The 20,257-nt window shown below is 31.5% G+C and overlaps 2 pseudogenes across 1 annotated transcript; both read left to right on the top strand.

The window, feature by feature from the left end:
- Nucleotides 1-7,996: 7,996 nt before the first annotated feature.
- LOC143608483 (LOB domain-containing protein 36 pseudogene) lies at nt 7,997-8,758 on the top strand (annotated as a pseudogene).
- A 2,801-nt stretch (nt 8,759-11,559) lies between these two features.
- Nucleotides 11,560-13,526, top strand: LOC143608480 (putative transmembrane ascorbate ferrireductase 4; annotated as a pseudogene). The gene is made up of 4 exons (XR_013149268.1): nt 11,560-11,698; nt 11,804-11,855; nt 12,023-12,211; nt 13,068-13,526. The product of XR_013149268.1 is annotated as a putative transmembrane ascorbate ferrireductase 4 (transcript).
- Nucleotides 13,527-20,257: the final 6,731 nt, after the last annotated feature.

Consider the following 20,257-nt stretch of genomic DNA (forward strand, 5'->3'; position numbering starts at 1 on the left):
ACTTTCCAATATTATCTTACGTTACATTTTTAGATTTATACACATTTATTATGACATTTTAGAAACCGATTTTCCCCATTCAAATGTCATATGTATATTTTCCCCATTCAAATGTCATATATATATATAATATTGTTAACTAAACAATCAAGGTATAAAATGTAACGACAAGGGTACTTATAATGCCATAATAAGTATAAGTATAATAATCATGGAAAGTGTAGGGTAACGATAAGGATAAATTCTTTCACAGATTCTTGTGAAATATATATTTCATTTATATCGCTTGATTTATATATATCAAAATTCAGTTCTCAACATTTATATGAAATTTACAAAAATATATTATAGAGTTTGAATTTTACCATTTGTTAAAAAATATCTTTGCCAAATCCAAATTAATATATTTTCATGATTTTCATTATTGGTCAAATTTTATTTAATATATTTTCATGATTTTAATTACGTAAATACAATAATAAACTTTCCATGATTTTCATTTATTTTCACATTTTCATGATTTTTATTATAGGTTAAATTCTACTTAAAAGTTTCTTATATTAAGTGAAGTTCATATGGTGTTTTAAAATTTTATATTATTTACATACTATTTCCTATTAATATTAAATGTATTTTATTAATATAACCGTCTGTTAAGCATAACAAATTTATACCATATTAAATACGCAACTTGAAAAATTTAAAAGATGTTTATAGTTTTCAATCTCATCAAACTTTACATTTACCTTTTATTTATTTTAACTATATATTATTTAGTTAGTCAACTTAAAAAAAATTGAAAGTTTTTTGAATTTTGAATTCTAAAAAAATATTTAATACAGTTGATTATGTAAATTAATTCAGATACCTTAATAAGTTACGAAATTTGACCATTAATTTAGTCTCAAGTATAACAAATTTAGATCCTATTAAATACGGAAATTGATAAATTTAAAATATTTTTTTATAGTTTCTAATCACAACTATCAATATTAATGTTTTCAATCTCAATAAACTTTTAATCTTATACCATTTGACCAAAATGATATAATCATAATTAATGATACTATATTTTGCCAACTTCAAAACCATTTATACTTTCTATATATGTAAATCGTTTGATTTTAAGCTTTTACAATATATGTTTACCACTAATTAATTTATTAGTTATGAGCTATGACGTTTCTTTAAAATCAATTTTGGAAGACATTTATGACACAATTAGACATTTTACTTTTTCAAAAATTCTTAAAACAGATTTTTTTTTCAGATTTTTCAAAAGCTACATATAATAATTTTTAATTTTTATTATATTTTTCATTCGTAAAGAAAGTTTATGTCTCAAATTCCTATGGCTCAGTTGTCAGTCGTGTGTTTATCAATGTTTATTTGTTTGAAATTGAAGATTACAAAAACGGGTATCATAAAAAACTATGATACTCATTAATTATACACACACACACACACATATTGTTTATTTTTGTTGTCAAATTAGTTATGTAAAATGTGTATAAGACAATACATTTTTATGTTAATTTCATTAGAGTATTATGTTTTAATTAACATGTATTATTTGTACTCATGGTATAATTTATAAACATGTTTTAAATTTTCATTTATCTATGATTGTCTTTGTATGTTTTTGTATTTGAATTTAAATATAAATGCTACGTCTTGTAATTAATGTAAAATGATCTTTTTTTATAATTTGACATCTACATTTCTTTAAAATTATAATAGATACATATATATGATTTTATAGTTTCCAATATCATCAAACTTTCCATTTTATTTATGTGTAAATAATGTCTAAATTCAAGATTTATGCCTTAAATAAAACTCACATATTTCCGATAACCAATTCTAAATATTCTATAAATATATATGTTTGAATTCACATTGCAAATTATTATCATTATTATTTTTGGTTTGAATTAGCAAGTAACTAATGTAACCACAAAACATCTTTGTTTCTATTCGTTTGCTTTCTATGGTAATAATGAAGTTATTTGCCCTCAGGTAACTATTTTCTGTCTAATATTACAGTATGACCGGGTAATATTAGCCAGGTAGTTAGCCCAAACAATAATTAATGCATGTGTATAAATTCCTAAAAAATTAGCTCGGAGATATTTATGTGTATAATTAGCCCAAACAATTAAAAAATTCTGTGTATAATTTTTAGGGATTTATACCATCGAAATGACTGCATATTGCCCGGAGAAGTTGACTTTTTTTAATATAGGTATTCAAATTCGTCAACATTTCAACCAAAACAATCAAACTTTGGTCACCATTTAATTAAATGTATACAAGTATGTTTTATGATGTTAAATTTCCCTTACCTATTGTTATGAACTTAATGATTTATATCGTCACTAAATCTAAATCTAAATGTAATTGCATTTTGACATGCCTTGTAATATTGTAAGGTTAATTTATCCAACGATGTATATTGAAATAAAGTTTGTATTGTCTTCATTAGTGCTATTTTCTATGACAATTCGATTTTGAAACATAACAATTTTTTTCTATTGTCTTCATTAGTGCTATTTTTATCATTCAAAAGTATGTGTATATATATATATATATATGTTTTTTTATCATAATTACATTTAGTTATGTCTATTTTGTGTCACCATATTATAACCATAGTCCTCATAGTTTTATGCCATTTTAATAATTTTATAAACTTTAAATTGTAACTCAAAGGTAAATTTTGTAAATAAATGGTCAAACATTTCATAATGTGTACTACGATTGAAACTTATTATTTTTGAAATGATTTTCAGTTTTAAATTTTAAACTTTTAAATTTAACTGGTCAAACATTCTATAATGTCTAAATGTACCATGATTAAAAATTCATTATTACTAAAAAGGTATCCAATTTTAAATTTTAAAATTTACAATAACTTTTAAATTTAACTGGTTCAACAATTTTGCAATTTCTTTATTCAGAAGTCAACTTCACTTCAAAACTTTATTATAAAGTTTAAAAAAAAATAATAATTCCAAAAAGGGTTGCTATATTTATAAGTTCATATATGTATAATATTTTTTTATTTTTTCTTCTATGTTTAATAATATATGGTAAAGGAATGGTTTGTGTTTTAGCTATTAATTATTGTTGCTTCATATAATTTGATTATCTATTAATTATCAACGGCCGATGATGTGATATCACGATTCTTGTTTATGTAGTGTTTTGATTATTAAAAGGGTTCTGGTAGTCTAATATCATTTACGAAGGCGTGGTGGCATTCGGTTATTTCATAACTAAAACACGGTGATTGGAGTTGGTGCCGTCATTATGTATTTACATGCACATGTATTATAATGTTTTAGGTTACAATTGTAGCGTTTTAGTTCATACTATGATAGTTAAATAAAGTGTTCATTAATAAAAATACACTATAATATATCTTGTTCATTAATGTTGGTTATAAAATTCAAGCCAGTGTGTTTTAGTTCTTGGTGTTCTTGGTGTTGCGTTTCTAATTTGGATTAAAATATGGTGTTTTTTTTAAATTCTGATTATTTTGATTTAAAACACACTCTTATATATCTTGTGATGTTCTTAGTGTTTTGTTTTAAATTTCAATTAAAAAATGATAATTATAGATTGATAATGTTTCCATATATAATATAACACATTGGACGATTATGCCCCTGGAGTGTTATAAAATAAGTATTAAAATAAAACACACAACCTACAAAACACACTTTTCATCTAGACCATCAGATCGCCAAATCTAACGCACCAGATTACTTCTTACACTTCTTAGACTTACTTCACTTTTTATTATAACTCCACCCTATATATATATATATATATATATATATATATATATGTGTGTGTTTTTTTATCATAATTACATTTAGTTATGTTTATTTTGTGTCACCATATTATAACCATAGTCCTCAAAGTTTTATGCCATTTTAATAATTTTATAAACTTTAAATTGTAACTCAAATGTATATTTTGTAAATCAATGGTCAAACATTTCATAATGTGTAACATTACTACGATTGAAATTTATTATTTTTAAAATGATTTTTAGTTTTAAATTTTAAACTTTTAAATTTAACTTGTCAAATATTCCATAATGTCTATATGTACCATGATTAAAAATTCATTATTACTAAAAAGATATCCAATTTTAAATTTTAAAATTTACAATAACTTAAATATTTTTACAATCTAGTTAAACAATCCATAATAAACCTATTAATGTAATTATGATATTAATTATTCTAATTACTATTAGAATTTGAAAACATACTAAATCATCTCATTTACATTATATAAATCTTAAGGTTGAAAACCCTAACCTAGGGATGGCGATGGGTCGGGTCTGGGACGGGTCTAGGTATTTCCAGACCCGAACCAGATTATAAAAAGCCGTCCCAGACCCATCGGGTTCTTATCAAGTAATTACCCATCGGGTATCGGGTAAACCCGCGGGTTTCGGGCATACCAGTCGGGCACACCCAAATTAAACCCATCGGGTTTCTATCGGGTTTGACAATACAAATATATATATATATATATATATATATATATATATATTTAACAGAATAATATTAAACTTTTCAAATGTTACGATGACTGGTTATCGGAACTAACAAAAGCAAACATATATATATATATATATATATTAATTTTTAATATTATTATATACTAAACATATATATAACAAATATATAAAAAAAATTAAGCCGGGTATATAATCGGGTAAATGGGTCAATGTTATCGGGTAATCGGATCGGGTAACCGGGTATTTATAAATCCCAAACCTGTCCCAGACCCGCGAAAAATTTCGAAACTAATCCCAATCCCGTCCCAAACCCTAATGGGACGGGTAATACCCATCCCAATTATGTAGGGTTTCGGGTATTCCCATCGGGTCCGGGTTTAATTGTCATCCCTATCCTAACCATTATAATATCTCTCTCTCTCTCTCTCTCTCTCTCTCTCTCTGTTTCGGATTACTATCTCCATCATCGCCAATTCCGGTAAGGGAGATTAATTATTTTCCGGTAAGGTTTAATTTGATACTCTAATAGTCGATTATCATATTATTCATTATTTCATTAAAAATTCTTTTTCTTTTCCCTTTTTGTTTGTAGTGATTTTAATTATTATATAATTTTCTTATAATCTCTTTAGGTTCCATATCAAAATAAAAAATTCAATGGAGATGTTGAACTATTACGGTTTTCCGGTAAGGTGTTATGAAAAATACTATAATACCAGATGGGTTATTAGCATCTTGAGTTGAAGTCATAACAAGTTCATGTCAATATTAGAGTGTATACAAGTTATGGCTCTATGAATCGTTAAACAAGTCATATAAGCCAATTGATGTTTCTAAGTGTTTAGTTATTAGATATTAAAAGAAACCAGTTTGTTCCTTTTTATATTAATCTTTGACAACAACGAAATGCTACAAATTAAAGTATAAATCTTGTATAAAAGGAAGTATTTAGGGAGTTGTAAATATTAAATTTATAATACTTTTGTTAGATAAATAGTTAGATTGTATAGACTTTTGTTCGTGTTTATTTTAAATTACACTTTACTAAGTTCTTCCTAAATTTTGTCAAAGTGAAAGGTACTTAAACCATCAAAAAAACACGATGCTCACAGTTGGATGTCAATCCTTACATGTTGAAGAGATAAAATAATTTGCGAATTAATTATTGGATATAGGTGAAGGGAATGTTGGGGGTGGGGGTCCAAATGATGACAAATGAATGTACAAATTACCGATGATCTTCTAATTAATAATTCATTATATCCAGTATATGATTTAATAGACTTTGTGTATCCTTCGATTTTAGACAAGTTCAATGTACTTACTTTCAAGAACGGACGATATTGTTGGTTAAAATTACTTGTGTTTATTAGACGAATAATATAATATTCAAATATATAATCAAATGTCTTTACGTGACGAATTTTCTATTTTCCACTCGTGTACTACACGGGTTAGTAACCTATTTCTATTATATTTGAGGCTAAAGATTGTAAAAGAACCGATGGTAATATTTTAAAAATAATTCCAGTGAAGTATATAAAATGGATGAATTGTTTTCTTTTCATTACAATACGAAAAATACGGTATTGGACCAACAGACGGGTATAAATGGCTAGCCAGTTAGGACTTAGGAGATATTTTGTTGATTGTCCTGCAGTTTGCGTGTTATGCAGAGATATAGCTAAATAAATGGTTGATACTCCCCAGAAATGTGGATGATTACATTTGTCAGGTCGATAAAGCAAGTAGTTGATCTTGAAAATTTGATGCTCTACTAATCTAAATACAAACCATTTTTTTAATGCAGATTAGAAATATTAATTTATATTTTGTACATTTTTTTTCTTTTAACCTCGACCAAGAAATGGAACATATTCAATGCTTCATAAGGCGGGATAGACCGACGTCGCGGCGTCGCCGTTTCGGTTATATCTAGACATGAGCTCGGGTAAAAGAAGTAAAATTTTCTACATTTTAGTGTCATTTCAGGTTTCACGAGTAAAGTTATTTGAGCTAAACTATATATAAATATTTCATGCACCTTTGAGTTGCTTTGGGGCTGTTTTTATTAATAATTCGCTTAATGATTCATGTTTAGATTTTATTGGTTTTAAGATATAACAAGTTAAATTGAATAATTTTACTAAACTCGAGACCGGTGAGTGACTTCAAACAAGTTTTATTATCATTGTTTCTTTCTTGTAATTAATCTTATATATTGACTATTTGAGTGATTTACCTAGATAAAATGTTGCTTTAAATTTATACTATTTTAGATGACTAATCCATTAAAAGGTTAATAATGTAGGGCCAAGATTGATTATGTGAACATGGAGATGAAGCCTATTGGCTCGACGAAAAAAGAAAGCAAATGGAAATTAGAAGGGCTTGAATTTTAATTCATGGTGCATATTTATTCAAGCGGCCTTTAAATGTGCAGGACTGTAGTCGATACCAAAGGCACGAAAATAATTTGTCACAGTTATATAACAATGATATCTTAGATGGGGCATATTATGACGTAGCATGAGAATGTTACAAAGATAAATATATTTTGGTGCAAATTTGTGGCAGGAGCAGTCGGATCTTCTTGGGCTGAATTTGGTTATCAGTAACTTTTAAGAAAGTGTTTACCACTAAACATTAATGCTATGCAAGTTATTGTTGGCAACAAAGAAACCTAGAAAGGCCACGAGAACAAGTGTTTGATAATTTAATTTTAACTTAACATGAAACGAACAAACGAACAATTCTCAAATGTAAACGAGCACAACATAGTTAAAAGAACATAATAGAACAAACATAACGAATTGGCAAGACATGAAAAATATAGGTTCGCAATGAATTAAGGCTAATGCATTCTATGCCAAATCAAAAATTAGGAGTTGGAATATTACATACCACTATGATATTCATAATACAAGAAAAAAATAATAATATAAAAAAAAAACTAAATTAACCCGCGTAAAACGCGGGCTAAAAGCTAGTTAAGATATAATTACAATTTGTCATGTGGTACTTTCAAGAATTGTGGTTAAAACTAGAGATATCTGTAACTAGTTTTATACTACTTTTAAAATCATCTATAACTAATTTTAAACCTTAACGAAGATAAACTACCCATATCTTTTAAGTTCAAATTCAAATTTAAACAATACTTATCCATTACTAACATTATATAAAGAGGACAGATTTTTTGGGGGCGTTAAAACAAATCAAAACGCAAAATAAGGTGAGTTCTTAGCAGTTTTTTGCTTTCTGATTTTGTTCGATTTGATGAAATATTTTGTGTTACTATCTCTAATCTCTAATGTGTCAAAAATGATGCATCTGTTTCTGTATTATTAATTTTTTTTTATCAACTGATTCTTTTTTATAATCCCATCTTGAATTTCAGTTTTCAAAATCCATGAAGAAACTGTAAATTCTTGGAGAATCAGCAACTTTTAAAGGACCATGTCTTCTTCAAAAACTCCGTGTGCTTCTTGTAAGACTTTGCGTCGTAAATGCATCAACGAATGCGTGTTTGCACCGTACTTCCCGCCTGACCAGCCTCAAAGATTCGAAAGCATACACAGAGTCTATGGAGCCAGCAATGTTGCAAAAATACTAAGCGATCTCCCTACCGCAGTCGAGAGGGCAGAAGCTGTTACTTCCCTTGTATACGAGGCTGAGGCCCGGCTAAAGGACCCAATATACGGTTGTGTGGGTTCTATATGCATTCTCCAACATAAGTTAAAGCGAATCCAGTCCGAGATACAATCTGCCAAACTAGAATTGGCTACCTTCATTGGACCGTCGGCCATGAATACTGTTTTAAACACAGGTTTGATGCCACAGTTTCCGGACCAGCACATTATAGGTTCTAAGCTGGAGCAACCCGAGGCTTCTGGAGACGCTCAACATAACCGACAATTATACGAGGCTCAGCAACATGAGTTGGTTGAAGAGCAGGATATGCTAAAGAATTTGGAGCACCATCAGCAACAACAGATATTACATTATCAACAGCAGTTGATGGACGTGTGGAGGTTTAATATATGTTCTGATGGTGCTGGATCTTCAGGCCAGACCCAACAACAGCAGCCACATCCACAACAAGAACATGATCTTCATCTGCAGCAGCTCGTACAACGTCAACTCTCGCTCCAACATCAAAACCAGCCATCGCAGCCTTGAACTATAACTTTTGTTTTTGCATATTTGTTTTATTGTTGGATAGTTATGGTTTACTAGCTGCTTTGTTTCAGAAAACATGAAACTGATCTATCATTTATTATTAATTTCTTTCTTCTGTATATATTGTTCATGGTTATTGTCATACAAAACTGAAATCTCATTGTGACCCTCTTAACATAGTCATTCATAGTGGATAGATAGTTGTGACAGTACTATATCTTTGTGATATGTTTTCCTTTGAATATAATCATTCTAGGATTTCTAGCTAGGCTGTTTAACACTTGTTACAACAGATTGTTGTTAAAACCCGAACTTGAGATTATTTTATCCACAAATCGGTCACCGGAAGTAATCTATTATCTAGTGTTTTTTCGCCCTCAAGAAGTTACATATGTATCAACATGGTTAACACAACCAAGAACCCCATGAGTTTTAAACATTAAACCTACATCAAACCCAACAGATGGATTTTCAAACCAGACATGTTTTTCTTTTAACCAAAATCATTATTATTCAATGTCAAGTCATCGCTCAAGACTATGTCAAGTCATCTTTTGTTTTTCTATATATGCCATAAAGCTTCAAATTCGTGAGAGTTTCTAGATATAAGAAGTTTAAAGATTATCACGCATGTTTAAGTGTGTAAATCATTATTTGTTGAGCAAAAAAAAAGTACGAGGTATAGGTTGATGTTTCATACTCTCATGTTTTGGCGAGGAAAGTGCTACATGCATGCTAGAGTTGAGGGGTCCCGTGAAGGATTTGACATGTGCATTATCGCAACCTAAGGGAAGCTAACGTAGGACAAAACAAACACAACATTTGTTAGTAGGTTACCTGTATCACTTATACTTGTAAATGAACATTAAAAATACTGGTTGAACTGAAACACGTCAAGTGTTTAAATGCGTGCGAGTTAGGGTCATGTTTGAGTTCGCATATTCAACATGACAGTGTGAAATCTTTCAACATGCCAACAAGACGCCTTCACTCCTAATATCTATCCACACCGACAAAAAAGAAAAAGAAAAAACTAAGACCATAATTCACAACATACATACATCATATACTACATTGACATGGATCATATAAATTTACAAGTGTACAAGAGAAATTATACTTATGTGTGAGAAGTTACCCACAATGGTATTCAAAGTTCAAACTACCAACTATAAGTACCTATCACCAAATTTTTAAGAGGTGGTAAATACTCAACTCATATGATTTGAAACCCAGCTAAAATAAGTTCAACCTTAGTTGGCGAATATAACTTATTTATTAAATTGGTCAAACCATATATACATGACTCGTTTAATTAAACAAGCTAATCTAAACATAAGCCGTTTAATATTCACACCAACCGACCAGTTAAAGTTTAAGGGACTTTAGATAAGTGCATACATAGATTGATTATTGAAGAGGGTGTTATCCATTTTTTTAACATTAATATATGCATGTACATAAGTTATGTTTGTGTTAATATATTCAACCTAACCAACCTAAAAACCGGTGATATTTGTTACTAGTAATGTTTTTTTCCCTTTTATAAGTAAACTCTTATATTATATCCCTTCATTTTAATTAATTTTAATGTTTTCCTTAATGCCAGGTTTGACCGTTCTGCAATTTATTTATTTATTTATCCATTTTTTCTGCCAGTTATTTATAACTAGTAAGCCGCGAGAAAAGGCCGGGTGCCTCCTTCACCATCGGGAAGTGTGTATTATAAATTATTTTCAAAAAGAATTCTGTTCATTTTATTATCTTATTTGTTAAGCAATATTTTTCTTATCTGAAAGAATCTATAAAGCATGTTTTTTATTAACTCTTAAATATGAAAATTAACCTTTTGATGATTACTTAATTAGAGAAAAGTTAACGGATAAATGAAATTAGCGTACTAAATGTGAGAATCAAGTAGAGTAATTGTATATACAAATAGAATATTTATGTAATTATGTTATAGAGTAATTATGTAAACACTATATGATGTAATTACATACTTACTATACTTGTATATATAATTACACTACTTGATTCAAACAGTTAGTAAATTAATTTCATTTGTATTTGATCAAAACCCTACTTAATTATATATCCCGTTGTTATTTATACCCATTATGATTGAAAAATAAATTAATTTGCGACTAATTATTATTATTATTATTATTTTAAATAGTTTTACCTTTTATTGGTTTTTAACAAAGAATGTAACCGATCAAATATGTAAAATGAAACTGATCAACGCATATGATTACAACTAAGTTAGAAGCTTTTAATGTTCAGCTAAAAGAAATTATTAGACATATAATTAAACATTTAATTAAAAAATGTTAGTGTCCGAAAAAATAAGGACATACCACAAAATTCTTTCTAGTATGTTAGAAACAAAGGTATTTATCATCAATTTTAACTCCACACTGTTTTTAGTATAATTAGTAGTTGAAAAAGGGAAGGGAAAGCGACGTAGAAAGTAACAACGACTAGCAAGAAACTCACCCTAATGTAAGTTATATTTTTCGTAATCGTATTCAAGTCTTGCATTCTTCTTTTTTCAATTAAAGTATAAAATCCACATAACATAATTTAATGGCAATATGTATATGGCTTTAAATCAGAAAGTTCAACAAAAACAAATTTGTATATGGCTTTAAAAAAGTGATTATTTTTAACGGAAATCCACTTAGCATAATATAATGTGTAAAGTTATACTAGTTTTTATTAAATTAAAAATAGTAGTATTACGTTATGCGGCCCCTTGGTTTTAACACAATCATATGTGACAACTTCAAAGTTAAAAAGAAGCTTTGTGTGTCGGTGGCACAGCGAGCTAAGCCATGGCTGCAGCTACTGCTAACTCTCTCCTGTTACTAGCCAGAGTCTCTGCTACTCTGGTGGCCATTCTGGTCCTCACTTGGGCTCTCTACTTCACCACCAGCTTCCTCTACTCTCTCTCACAAAGACCTCATTTACTCTGTAACCTTCATATAATATTATTAATTCCTCTTAATTAGTTGTTGTTATCTTTATGTTCTTTTTTCTTTATTATTAATTATTAAAAGTGTTTTAATTAATCAACAGGTTTTGCATCCTTTGTTAATGGTCATTGGTTTTATTCTCATAAGTGGAGAAGGTATGCTTTTTGGTGTTACAAGATATATTTAGTTAGGCTTTATTACAATTATCTTTACTAAGATGTGATTTTATTAAGATTGATCATTAATCTGATTGCAATCATTCCTTTCAGTTGTATTTTGATTAACTTTGTTTTGGGTTTAAATATTGGTGCTGAAAATGCAGCAATATTGGTGCATAGATGGTTACCTGGTTCAAGAAAGAGGAAGAAATGGGTGCATTTGTGGCTGCAAGGGGGCAAGTGGGATATTTGGGATTTGGACAAAGTTTCAAGGGACCGAAGGGGTTGTGGCCAACTTCTACAGCTTGCATTCTTGGATGGGTCTTCTTTCTGTTTCTCTTTTTGGAGCCCAGGTAATTCCAATTTTACATCTCTTTTAAATGCCAAATCGATAACTATGATTTTGAGACACAAAACCAAACCGTCCTGGTGGGTGTGGCTGGCTCTAGTTTTCACTATTCTAACCCATTTTTTTTTTTTACTTTCAAAAATCATTAGTTTGTATAAATTTTGTAAACAATGATTATGTATCCGCCTTAGATTCTTAATTGTCCCAAATGACTTGAATGCAGGAACATGCTATCCAAATTTGTACTTTCAATTATTCACGTACTTGAAGAGAATAAAGGGAAATTGAAAGAGCGTCAAATATTTATGAGAATAAAGTAGATATGGAAATTTATTAGCTATAGTTAAAACTTATCTACCTTGTAAATTTATGTAAAATTAACAATCTATTACCTGTGTTGAATAAGGTTTCAATATTTCAACCATTTTATTAATATGTTTACTATTAACAGAAATAATTAAATTACTTTAACATGCATAACAAGTGTTGATGATAACATTTATATCAAAACCCTGGATATTTTTTTCCTTCTGTTTTAATTTATTTGATTTTCTTATAAATTATAACTCTTTTAGAAAGCTGAAAAAAGTGATTATTAATTTTATTTCATCATAAAAAATTGACTAGACACCTATATAAAAAAATATATATTAGTGAAGGCTTTTTTTGGAAGAAAGTAACACAAAACTATTAAAGATATTTATGGTCCCTCTCCACTAATGAAACCAAACCCCAATATTGCTTCTATTATTTAAGAAATATATAATTATTATTTATATAAAGACATGGAAAATAAAAAAACTTTTAGAATTCTCTTATACAAAAGTATGCGTTAATCCTTTTATTGTTGTTTGTTGTAGTGGTTGATGGGTTTTCTAAGCTTTTGGCATAGAGGCGAGGTGCGAATGAGCAGAATGCGTGTTTTGCCTTGGCATGTATTTCTTGGTCTTTATACGTATGGACTAGCAGTAATAACAGCTGAGACCGGGCTTCTCGAGAAGTTGACTTTCTTGCAGTCAAATGGAGTAGTTTTGAAGCGATGTAATGAGGCAATGATTGTTAACGGATTAGGGCTGTGGCTGGCCATGCTTTGTGGCATGGTAATATTAACTGCAATCTCACCTAAGCACTACCAGAGTATTCCAACAACAAAGATCATGTACTCGGATAGCAAGTGCTTGACTTCCTAGTCGAATTCATTTTCCTCGTGTTTCTATGTCGAGAATTCGTGTACATATTCGATCATGTGTTGTGAGTTGTGAGTGGTTTACTTTGTTTAATAATCTTGTCGTCAACGCTTTGGACCACATTACTAAATTAGTTAAATTAACTTGTACAAAGTGTGCTTTTCATATGGTCCACAAGCACTTAAATTAACTTGTACAAAGTGTGATTTTCATATGGCCCACAGACCCGGCAACATGTGGATGCTGCCTTGGTAAATGGTACCCAACCCCCCACCCCCCCTCCCCTTCTTTTAAATTTATAAACACGAGATGATTTTAAAATGATCAAAATACGATTTAAAATGTTTATGATAGTTCAATTTGTAGGTAAACTGTGATCTGGGATAAATGGTGCAAGTTTAATTGATCAGTTTTTCTTCATAGGTCTTCTGTTGTGTGCTCTATTATAGTCTTTTAGTCGTTTTCGGTTGTTTTCTCTCTGTTTGTTTGGGACATCTTGCTATTTGTAACTTGTCCGTTTTGTTTTATTTATTTTTTAATTTTTTTTAAGTTGGCCTTCATAAAAGAAAGATGAAACTGATGAAAACTTATATAAATTGAAAGGTTTTTATTTTTCGGTTTCAATCGGCAAACTTCTAATTCAGATCAAACTGGATTTTAGGACTGGTTCGGACCAATTTGGATTTGCAAAAGGGATCAATTCTACCTTGGTTCAACATAATGTATGGCTTCTCAATTTTCATATAATTTTTTTAGGGCTTAATTTTCATATAATGAAGTGTTTAATAAATTCCTCAATTTTTATATGATGAGGAATTTATTAAACACTTCTTATCTCGAGTACTGTGGGACAATGAAACCATTTTAAAAGTGGAATTGTTGGAAAATAAGTTATTTAAAAAGTAGAAGCTAGTGAGACGAAACTTTTACTCTAAGCAATACGATACAAGAGATTCTTTAGATTCAAAATTAAGTCTTACATATTGACCGTTAAAAAACTATATTGAATTGAGTTTTCTTGATTAACTAAACAAAAGATGTCAAGTTTTTATAGTGAGATTGATCCAGTAATTACAATGATATAACATGGTTTATAGTACCACGCCACAATTGAGTTTTTTTTTTTTTTTTTTTGATTAACTGAACAAAAGATCTCAAATTAAGATTAGAGAAAAATATGTTAAGTTACACAGTCGAGATAGAGACTTGGGTGAAAATGCTATGCAATATTAATTTTTTTAAATCAACGTTTAGGCCTTTGGGTTTTGAGTAACGAAACACATTGGGCTTTTAACAAATAGTATAACGGGTTTGGCCCTTTTCTCCTTTTTAATCACATCTTTGAATGGATTTACAATTCTACATGTAACTCTGTAACTAATATAGTTCATATACAAAATAATAAAGCGCATCACATCAGCCTTTGCTAGGCCTACTTTTTTTTACACAATATTAACAGAGTGAAGGCATTGGTGGGCTCAGGTTTTTTGCTTAATGAGTTCCCATTTTTTCAATGCTCAAACTTTTTGGGCCGGTCATAGTTCGGGTCGGGTCGGGTCAAGCCAAGGCCCCATACTCATATTTAAGTGTGATAGCTATTCACCTTACCTACATGAGAAACCAATCTCGCTTTTTTGTTCCAACCATTATATCCATAGGTTACAAATGCATCTCTTTGACCATCTTTTATCGAACAAGTAACAAACCAAACAAAATACTTTATCCGTCTTTACATGATACTCTAACCAATACTTAAAACCATTAAACAATCGGGATTAAATGGTCTTAATCTACCACCAACTTCTCCCTTATCCCTTATGGCTATATTCTTTGTAATCAGTGGAGGACCTAAGATTTTAATGATTATTGCATAATTAGACCTAAATTTCAAGTTTTAAGAAAACTAAGTCACAATCTAACAACAATATACAACATACAATAACCAACATGAGTATAATTATATACAAAATCAATCAACTAATTAGCCCTAGAATTACCTTTAGTATAGACAAAATCAGAGGAAACAAAGACTTATAAGACCAGAGAGAGGTGAACGGTGGCTGTAGAGAGGCGGATGCTGGCGGAGATGGGCGGAGGCCGGCGGAATTGGACGGAAAATCTGAGAGGGGCGTAAGTTAGGGTTGAGCAGTTGGTTTGAGGGGTGTGGTAGAGTATGTTAATTGTTTATTGTTATGTCGTTGTATGTGAATGTCTGATTAAGTTGTGATAAGTTAAAACCCAAAGGCTAAAAGTCCAAAACTAATATTGAGTATATAAAAAAAACATAAAAACAGAGCAGCGAAAGCGAGAACTCAGGTCTCTTGTATGGTAAACCAAGGGAGTTTCCATCATACTAGAATGGTAACATGAATATGGGATCCAAGTACTAATTCTTATGGGATCCTAAAAAAATTTACTATATCGTTTCTAAGAAATTTTAAAAAATATTGGTGTCCCGGTATACCGATGGTTACTACGTGAGCCCGCCCCTGGTGAAGGGGGAGGACCCACATAGTATGTATCGGGGTCTCGAGACACAAATATTTTTTAAAAATTTACTAGAAGCGGTATATTAACTTTTTTAAGTACCCCATAAAAATATATCTTGGAACCTATGCTAATAGTGTTTAACTGGTCCAGTGAAAACTTCCCATCTCTTTCTTTGAAATGACCCAGGTTCAACTCTTGTTGGGCTTTATTTTTTGTTTTGTTAAATCATATTCAGTTTAGTTAAGTTTAGTTATCTTTTGTCTATAAGCATTTGAATGTTGTACAATTGACTTTTGTCTAGTACACACAGTCTTGTTCTAATTTCATCGTTGTTATTTGCCAAAACTTAATACTACATAGTGTTGCATTATCAAATTGTTGTTAGATGGTGTCTTAGTTTTGTTAAAATCTTGAGAAGGAAGTTTTGAGCCATCATCTTCTTCAAGTAATATTCATGAGAAAATTGTTTTGGAAAACCTTTCATGGGATCTCTCTGAACGAAAACCGATTTTATCGATCTTATCATGTTAACCAGAGAAATGGAATTATATAATTGATGCTTGTGTTTGTTAAATGAAAAAGATTGTTGTCTGCATTCGTTTTCAAAACATGAAAAGTCGTAGGGAACACATTTAAAAATTTGTAATTTTTGGTTCTCATTTCGAATGACATCGTATTTTGTGTGTTTTATTATGATATTGTTTTTTTATTATGTTCTTCGCTTCGACCAGACATGAACAAAGACCGGCCCGAAAATTTTGATCACCGAAAAAATAGGACCCCGTTGTCCAAATATCCTGGGTCCGCCAGCCACTTCAGCGAAGTTCAGGTCATCCACCGATCGGAGATTGATTGGTAATTAGATCCAAAATGGTACCTACTTGTAAGGCCCCGTTACCGGTAGCCCTACTTTGGTGTTGGATTTACTCATAAACACAGTTCTAAATATCAAAGTTAATTAAACTTTCGCGGAATAATATAAAACATCAACCATTCATTACAATTACCCATAATTTGTCTTTTAAAACATAACATAAATTATAACATTCAAAACATCATGACAATCTTCAGATGCCAGCCTCTTCATCCTGCCATGTGTCCATCTTAAACCAGCTGTCTCAATCTGTTAACCTACGTGCATACTAAAAGTCAGCTACGCTTAGTGAGTTCTAATTAATCACACATTATACCATACATACACTTACCATATATTTATGCATCCGAAGACGCATAATAATTACTTTACTATTTTACTTTCATTACGTAAATTCATACATACGTTCATACTTTATTACTTTCATGCTATATAAATTACTGCCCGTTTCTATCTCGGATATTATTAGGGTCCGATCCCTTCCTTTTCTATCTCAGATATTATTAGGGTCTGATCCCTCTTTCCTTTGTCTATCTCAGATATTATTAGGGTCTGATCCCTTTCTTGTCTATCTCAGATATTATTAGGGTCTGATCCCTTTTTACTTCTCTATCTCAGATATTATTAGGGTCTGATCCCTTTCTTCTCTATCTTAGATATTATTAGGGCCTGATCCCTCTTTCTTCATCTTCGTGAATACTATCTTTACATACCGATAACATACATATATTTTTTTTGATCATTCATACACATTCATACATTGTACATATATCTATCATACACATTCGTCTATCATATAACTACCTCCCTTGATAGCACGAGCAAAATCCGAAGATCGTTCACGTACCGACAAGCTTTCATTCACAATTAAGTTATACATACATAACATATAAACCATACAAGGCATACACTTTCCAGCTAAGGTAAGTGTATTAACTATCACATCGAGTATGCACACAGCCCCGAAAACATAACAAGGAAATGGGGCTAGAAACTCACCTGAAGTCGGTTACGTTCACCGTTAATAGTTATTCCTTTCTTCAGTTGGGCACGGCTAACTGTATAACAATTACTCGTATCAATTAATTATTACCACTCATGTCGTATTTCTATCTTTATATAACCCACAACGGACAGGAGTCCGTGGGTAGCGCACCTGGCAGCTGGGTCTAGGGGCGGCAGCCCCTAGCAGGGTCAAGGGGCAGAGCCCCTGGCTAGGGTCGAGCTGCCAGGTCAGCTTGGAAAAATTTTATTTCTATTAACTGTCATAACACATTTTCCATTAGGATTTTAAACTATTATTTAATTCGCTAACCAATTCGTTATAACACTTTGAGCCTAATTCGTTAGCTGATTCGTCCTCCTGGTTCGTTATCTTTACATACCTTGATTCGTTCTTTGGTTCGTTACCTGATCATAACGAATTGGGTAGCCAATTCGTTATCTCAATTTAGCGTATAGATGAGCTAATTCGTTATCAAGATATAACGAATGGACAAGCTAATTCGCTAACAGATGGTTGAGCTAATTCGTTAACTCAGCTTAGCGAACTGCATCAGTCTTATCCAGACTTTGACTCAGAGGGTCAAAGTCAAAATTACCAAGAACACCATACAGTCAACATATTTAGATATGCAATTACACCTTCGTTTCTTAACGAAATATCACGATTTTGGTATCCATGAACTCGTAATCACAGCTCTAACAAACCCCAATCATCAAATCGGCCAAACGTTCACGTTTAAAGGGTGCGATTTGGGCATAAATATACGGGTTTACTTAGGTTAAAAATTAACCCATCAAATGTTAATCAATTTCCATAAAATATGTTGTTTTGGATTCGTTTATAACAAACTAACACAGATCTATGATTTCCTTAATCAAACCGAACCTATATGAACGATTTCTAAATATAAACGTACCTTAGACGAGTCGGTATTCAAACACGAGCTGGTCTTTGATGTTGTTTTGGTCAGTCACAACGATCTAGCACCAACAAGCTCGGGTTTTCGCCTTCGGATCTTGGTTCGCGTTATAGGATGATATGTGTGTTTTGGAAGGTGTAGGCTAAGGTGTAGAGATGGGTGAAAATGGAAAGGATTAGGGTTTAAGGGGTATTTATACTCCCTTAAGCCCATGGACCTAAGGCCCATTCCATCTTATACTCCATCTTCTAAAGTCCAAGCCCAACCGTGTACAGTTTACTATCTAAACCGACAAACGACACAATATAAAATAAACAAAATTTATTTTATTATTATAACCAAAAGTAGGATGTTACAAGTCTTACCTCCTTAAAGAGGTTTCATCCCCGAAACCTAACTATTACATAAACAAATTTGGGTAAAACTTGCGCATCTCATCCTCAACTTCCCAAGTAGCATCTGAACCCTTGCGATGCTTCCATATCACTTTCACTAAAGGTATAAACTTGTGACGAAGTTGCTTTTCCTTGCGGTCAACTATCTCAATTGGTTGCTCGATGTAATTCAACTGTTCATCAACCTCAATGTCCATTAATGGCACGTGAGACGTGTCATCAGCTAGACATTTTCTCAGATGAGAAACATGGAAGATTGAATGAATTCCTTCTAATTCTTCTGGCAAATCCAGCCAATAAGCCACTTCACCTACACGATCTATAATCTTAAACGGTCCAATGTACCTCGGACTCAATTTCCCCTTCTTTTTAAAACGGATAATTCCTTTCCAAGGCGAGACCTTATCAGCATCACATGAATTCCTTAAGCATCACATTTTCACCAACGTTGAACTCAATCGGTCGTCGCCGCTTATCAGCATAAGACTTTTGTCTTTCTTGAGCAGCTTTCATTCTTGCCTTAATCTGATAAAACTTTGAAGATGTTTCTTGAACCACTTCTAAACTTCCCATCTCCTTCTGACCAATCTCTCCTCAACATACCGGGGTTCTACATCGTCTACCGTAAAGCATCTCAAATGGTGGCGTACGAATACTCGAATGGTAGCTGTTGTTATAGGAGAACTCTGCCAGATGCAGATGATCATCCCAACTTCCACCAAAATCTAAAGCACATGCACGTAGCATATCCTCAAGGGTTTGGATCGTCCTTTCAGACTGTCCATCGGTTTGAGGATGATACGCCGTACTGATGTTCAATCTAGTTCCCATAGCTTCATGGAACTTCTTCCAAAATCTCGAAGTAAACCGAGTATCTCTATCGGACACGATTGATAACGGTACTCCATGCTTAGACACAACCTCTTTTATGAACAAATTCGCTAACGTTTCTGACGAGATGGCCTCTCGTATGGGCATAAAGTGAGCACTCTTGGTCAAACGGTCCACTATCACCCAGATGGTATCATGATGCTTAGCCGTACGAGGTAGCTTAGTTATGAAATCCATTGTGATGTGTTCCCATTTCCATTCTGGTATCTCTAGAGGTTGCATCTTTCCATAAGGTTTCTGGTGCTCTGCTTTGACTTGCAAGCAAGTTTGGCACTTACTGACATAATC

The sequence above is a fragment of the Bidens hawaiensis genome, unplaced genomic scaffold, assembly GCF_021521415.1.
Source record: "Bidens hawaiensis isolate Kalapana, Puna unplaced genomic scaffold, B.hawaiensis_p1.1 tig00419376_1, whole genome shotgun sequence".
NCBI classification, from domain to species: domain Eukaryota; kingdom Viridiplantae; phylum Streptophyta; class Magnoliopsida; order Asterales; family Asteraceae; genus Bidens; species Bidens hawaiensis.